General features: G+C 38.0%; 1 long non-coding RNA gene across 1 annotated transcript in view; it reads right to left on the bottom strand.

Annotated features, from left to right (window-relative positions):
- LOC106463094 overlaps positions 1–1248 on the bottom strand; it is a 4713-nt gene extending 3465 nt beyond the window's left edge. Inside the window, exon 1 of the long non-coding RNA XR_001291031.2 lies at positions 1173–1248. This is a non-coding gene — a long non-coding RNA (uncharacterized LOC106463094). The remainder of the gene's footprint in view (positions 1–1172) is intronic.
- Positions 1249–5969: the final 4721 nt, after the last annotated feature.

The following is a 5969-nucleotide window of genomic DNA, read 5'->3' as shown; positions in this document are numbered from 1 at the left end:
CTGGGACACCTTGGAGACTTTTGTTTTTGACCTATGCGTATATAGAATCTCACCTGTTGCAAAACAATGTGTTTTGCTTAATATAGCTGGAATACGACCATTGCAGGTCTCTTTCTGGATGGTCCTTCTTCCCACTTTGATCCAAGTTATTTTGTTTTCTAATACCATTATGTATTCACCTCTCGGTTATTCTAAATCCATATTCTGAACATGTCGTTATTATCTGAGCGTATGAATATTTTGCGTCAGAAAGGGCTGTTACATATCTTTCTCAAAAGGGTTCAGTTTTTGGTGTTATCACACTACCTACGAAATACCAAACAAATGTCAAAATATACTTCTACTACACTCAGTTCTACCGCGACTCTATATCGGCTATAGTGCTTACGTGACTTGCTGATTTGTATATTCAAAGTGGTTTTAATATTAGTTATTCAACCCTGTAGTCTATACCAATGAAAACGAGGCAAGTGTAAAATAAATTTGTATGTAATAAATTTAAGTAATGTAACTGTATGGTCTTCGTACTATATAGATAACAAAGTGCACATGGAGTGTTGTGCAAATGTATACAGAACAGAGAAAGCCAGTTAAACTAGCTTTGATAATTTTCACCCTGCTGTCCATATGTCATAACACATAGTAATCAGTCACAAAGTGTAACTTCAAAACGTAATATTTAGTAAAATTAAGATCGTTTGAAGCATATTGTTACGACAGCGGTAGTCACGTGACGCTGGTAACACGTCATGATATTCTACAAGGATCGGGGAACATCACAAATAATCCAGTATGTTCTAGGCGCCCTCTATTCCTGTATATAAGTGCGCCAGATAACGTGAGACAAATTAATCGGAATTGAATTGCAGACAGGCAGAGATAAAGACGGACAATTGAGTCAAGCGTGGTAGTGAACTCAGGCATAAAATTATTTTCATGTTATGATAAAAATTACAGTCTTACAAACAATATGATACATGACCCGTGTTTGTCAAACCACTTCCTTCCAAACTTTTAACGTTATATAACTATGGTTTGATATTAAGTAAAACCCAAATTACTTTCGAGTTTCAAGAAGAAGAAAAAGAATAGATTAAGAAAAATTATACTGTAGTACAACGTAGGTAGCAAAAAGTTGACGAATCTAACGAAAAATAAGTATATCAATTTACCTTCTCCAATCCAAGCATATGCTTTGTCTATTTTCGATGACCTTCATAAAAATATTAACCGAACACTTTTATATGTTATATGAGCAGTTTTTTTTTCCAGGAATTGGCTCAACCCTATTACCCCAAACGGAAGTGCATTAAAGCCCTACCCAAGTTAGTGTTGCAATCTTAGGAAGTACATTGTGTCCAACCCAAGCTGAGGAAGGTCAGTGTTGGTATTTATTGTTTGTAGAGCTTGTTTGTTTGTAATTAAGCACAAAGCTACACAATGGGCTATCTGTGCTCTATCCACCACGGGAATCGAAACCCGGATTCTAGCATTGTAAGTCCTCAGACATACCGCTGTGCCACTGGGAGGCGCTACAGAGTAAAAGTAAAATCTTACCCTGTACAAAACATCATACGATTCCACGTCTTGGCAGACATATTGAATAATCTGAGGATGGTTCATAAAAACGGATTTGGTTTTAAAGCATTAGGGATAGAGAGAAATGTAATAAAATATGTTTTCTACATCATGAATCTTGTGTTGAAGTTATACAGCATTAATAATATCACTTCTGAAGTAAGTGTCTCGGGGAATAAGGAACTTCTGCGAAAATGCATATAAGTGTCGACACCACGTTCCTAGATACTTATTCCTCTCTAACCCTGTTCTTGTAAATAAATCGTTTTTCCATAGTTTGTACACATAAATTTTGCGTGGTGTAATCACTCACCGTATTTTCGAGCTTCGGTCGCAATAACATCTGGTATAGTTATTAGAAAAAGCTTCCTCTAAATTCATGTATAGTCTTACTGTGCGTATGAAATCTGTCAGCTTAATAAGGGCTAATATTGACTTCAAGAACCAATGATATGTATCATTTGATGTTATCTTGACATGCTTACGATTCAGAACCCCGTGGGAGCATGAGACCAATTTTCAAAAGTCAAAGAAAATTTGTTCTGAAAACTTTCTCAGCTATGGCAATGGCTATGTTCTTGTTAATTAAAATGATCAACTGTCATATTTTATCCTTTTGTAACTAAAAAAGAATAAAACTTTGTTAAGATATATGCTAGAATATGTTTCTAGCCGTTTATGTAAAACTTCTGCATTTTGTTAGTGTTCTTGGGAATAAAATTATGCATTTGTAAATTTGTGTCAGTTCTCACCCTGGATTAATATTACTTGTTACACAGTACTTCTATTTGCTTGCTACGTAAAGCTTATATATGCTTGGCCAAGTCTTTGTGTTGTACGTTCACTAGTGGTGTTTGGCTTGGTTTGTCCCAGTGTTGTAAGGAATGCTCCCCCCCTCCCATTGCGGGAAGAGGGGGAGCCCAAAGGTGACAGAATTGTAAACTAAAATTATGAATGGGGCCATCTTTTGTTGTTAAGCCACTGATTTGTGTTGAATTTCGCGCAAAGCTGTTCGAGGGCCATCTGCGCTAGTCGTCCCTAATTTAGCAGTGATAGACTAGAGGAAAAGCAGTTAGTCAACAGACAACATCAGCCACCGCTAACTCTTGGGCTACTCTTTTACAACAGAATAGTGTGATTGGCCATCACAATACCACCACGGCTGAAAAGAAGAACATGTTCGGTGCGGTGGATTCAAACCCTCAACCTGCAGATTGTAAGTCAAGTGCCCTAACAACCAGGCCTTGATATTGGTGTGGGTGATATTCAAGTGAACAGCTGGTGCAGAGGTTTTGTACAAGTTAATATGAACTGGGAGTTAATCTCTCCTTGATTATATACTGCATGGTGAAAATGATCACTGACATAGGTAATGTATGATTACGGGACATTGGTCCAACTTGAAAGTGATATTATTATTGTTACGTCTCTGGTCGTTTGTTAATTTCCCGTATAATTTCTTTCGGATGAAACTTTAGCGATACAAGTCCTTTCTTAAATAAAACTAGTTTATTCTTTCTCAATTCAACTTTGTAATACACTTAATATCCACAGTCACTTTAAACACACGCTATAATTCACAATGATTCACGCACTTACTTACGGTAACCTCCACCTGTCACCAGGTGATGACAATAATACACATTTGTACAGAAACAATAACCCAAGTTGAATCGACTAGCAAGGGATCTAAAGAAATACAAGATCGGGGTGTCATTTTTCCAGTGTGGGTAGCACATGAAAAATGTACCGAAGCATTCATGTATTCTCAAAACAAGACACATGAAACGTGCTCATAACTAGTAGTGCAATTGATTTTGGAGTTGCTTTCAGGTGTGCTTTTCTGGACATTATTAAATGTTTCTATCGTTGTCTAGCATTATTATTTTGTATTGTGTGGTTAACAGGCAAAAGACAGCAAAGTTGTAAAAAACCTAGGCAGTTCTATAATATGAAAAATATCGACATGACAGAAATCAAAACATTCCAGCTGCAATATTTGTTTTATTCGTATTAGCGGAAATTTTTTAATCGAAAAATTCAAAAAAATGTCAATTATTCCCAGTTCTATGGGAACTGTAAAAATTCCATCGCTATCCATTACCTAATGGTTAGCATGCCGGATTGTTAATCCGAGGGTCCACGGTTCGCGTCTTGTTGCAACAAAATCGCGCCCCGCACTTTGGATGCTTTATGAGATTGGCGGTCATATTTCATTATTCATTTAGAGTAGCCCGGAGTTGGTGGTGGGTACTATTGACCAGTTATCTTCACTCTAGTGTATCAGTTCAAAATTAGAAACTGCTAATGCGAATTTCCAAACAAAACGAATGTAAGTTGATTGTAAGTTTAATGAAGATCGAACACGTATTTCGGATAGTAATGTTATGTATTTGTTTGTTTTAAATTTCGCGCAAAGCTACACGAGGGCTATCTGCGCTAGCCGTCCCTAATTTAGCGGTGTAAGACTAAACGGAAGGCAGCTAGTCATCACCACCCACAGCCAACTCTTGGGCTACTCTTTTACCAACGAATAGTGGGATTGTCAGTAATATTATAACGCCCCTAAGGCTGAAAGGGCGAGCATGTTTGGTGTGACGGAGATTCGAACCCGCAGATTGCGAGTCGAGCGCCCTAACCACCTGGCCATGCCGGGCCTCTCTAGTATGGAATATACGCTCATTATAATTGTTCGGATATAGATATTTGCTGTCACTCAAGTTATTAAAATTAGGGATGCACGGGTAGTAAAATTTTGCCGATTACCGGGGGCCGGGTTCTTCCCCCCTAAAAAAAACATACACAAAAATTAGAAACAAAAACAAAATTAACGTTTATTATATTTGACGGAATAATCACCAACAGAACATTCCAGTTTTACTTTCAACTTTCAATGCCTAACCCCAACTTCTCAAACTTTAACCCCTATTGTTCTCAAAAAACCCGCCTTCCCCAGAAATCCACTTCTCAAGCCATGCCTGTTATTAACCCCTACTGTTTTCTGAATGCTCGACTTTCAGCAGGCAGTCAGTTTTTGTTGCCCGGAACACTTTTTTTTATATATATAACTAAACCAATTATTGACTGTAACTTTCAGTAGCGTGTTAGTTGCCACAAAGATTAGGGCTCAGAAGCCTAACTTCGACACTCGGTCGGAGCCGAATATTACCGGGTAGCCCAATACCCGGCCGGGGCCGAATATCTGGCCGGGTACCCGTGCATTCCTAATTAAAATTTTAAATTACGTTTTTTATTGGTTGAAAAGGGGGAATCATAATTTTTTTTCATTCCCACTGATTGATAATAGTAGTATTTGCTTGTATATTTTTCTTATAATGAAATTTAACCGAAAAGAAAATAATCAAATTAATATAATTTCATCAAGAAATACAGCATGAAAACAGTGGCTCAGTGGTGAGCTTGAGGGCTTAAAGACCAAAAATCAGGTTTCGAAACCCGTGGTGAGCACAGAGCACAAACAAATAATGTCATTAAAGTTAGTTTTATTTTGTAAAATCCTCTAGTGAGACAGCGGTAAGTTTACGGACTTACATCGATAAAATCCAAGGTTAGCTTCCCCGCGGTGGACACAGCAGTTAGCCCAATGTGGTTTTGCTCTTAAACAAAGAATTATTTTGTAACCAACTGCACATGTGCCAAAATGCTTGTAGCTTAGTAACAATACGTTCTCTAATAATATTATTATAAAAGGCATAACCTTGTCGAAGTAAAACAAATCATAGACCTATGGACTGCAATAAAATAAAACCTTCTCTTTTGCGGTAAAACTAACAGTAAGGGTTTAAATAAAAGTATTCATTAGTTAACAAAATATATAGGATAACAAAACCATTTACATTTTACGCAGTGAGCCACGATCTTCCAACAACGGACTTGTCTAATAGCATGGCCACAGACTTGGGTAGACCAGATGAGCTGATACAGTTCCTTTTCTGCGACCTTATTGTTCAGTTCACAGTCTCTTTGTCTGATGGCATGGCTTCGATCTTCCAACAATGGACTTGTCTGATAGCATAGCCACAGACTTGGGTAGACCGGATGAGCTATCAGTTTAATACTTGTGTGATTTCCAATGCTTCATCAGCTCTAACGGTTTGTGATTCTGTCGGATGCTATCAGACAAGTCCGTTGTTGGAAGATCGTAGCCATGCCATTAGACAAAGAGACTGTGAACTGAACAATAAGGTCGCAGAAAAGGAACTGTATCAGCTCATCTGGTCTACCCAAGTCTGTGGCTATGCTATCAGACAAGTCCGTTGTTGGAAGATCGTAGCCATGCCATTAGACAAAGAGACTGTGAACTGAACAATAAGGTCGCAGAAAAGGAACTGTATCAGCTCATCTGGTCTACCCAAGTCTGTGGCCATGCT

Source organism: Limulus polyphemus, unplaced genomic scaffold, assembly GCF_000517525.1.
Source record: "Limulus polyphemus unplaced genomic scaffold, Limulus_polyphemus-2.1.2 Scaffold1323, whole genome shotgun sequence".
NCBI classification, from domain to species: Eukaryota; Metazoa; Arthropoda; class Merostomata; order Xiphosura; family Limulidae; genus Limulus; species Limulus polyphemus.
This window is presented reverse-complemented; position numbering and strand designations above follow the sequence as displayed.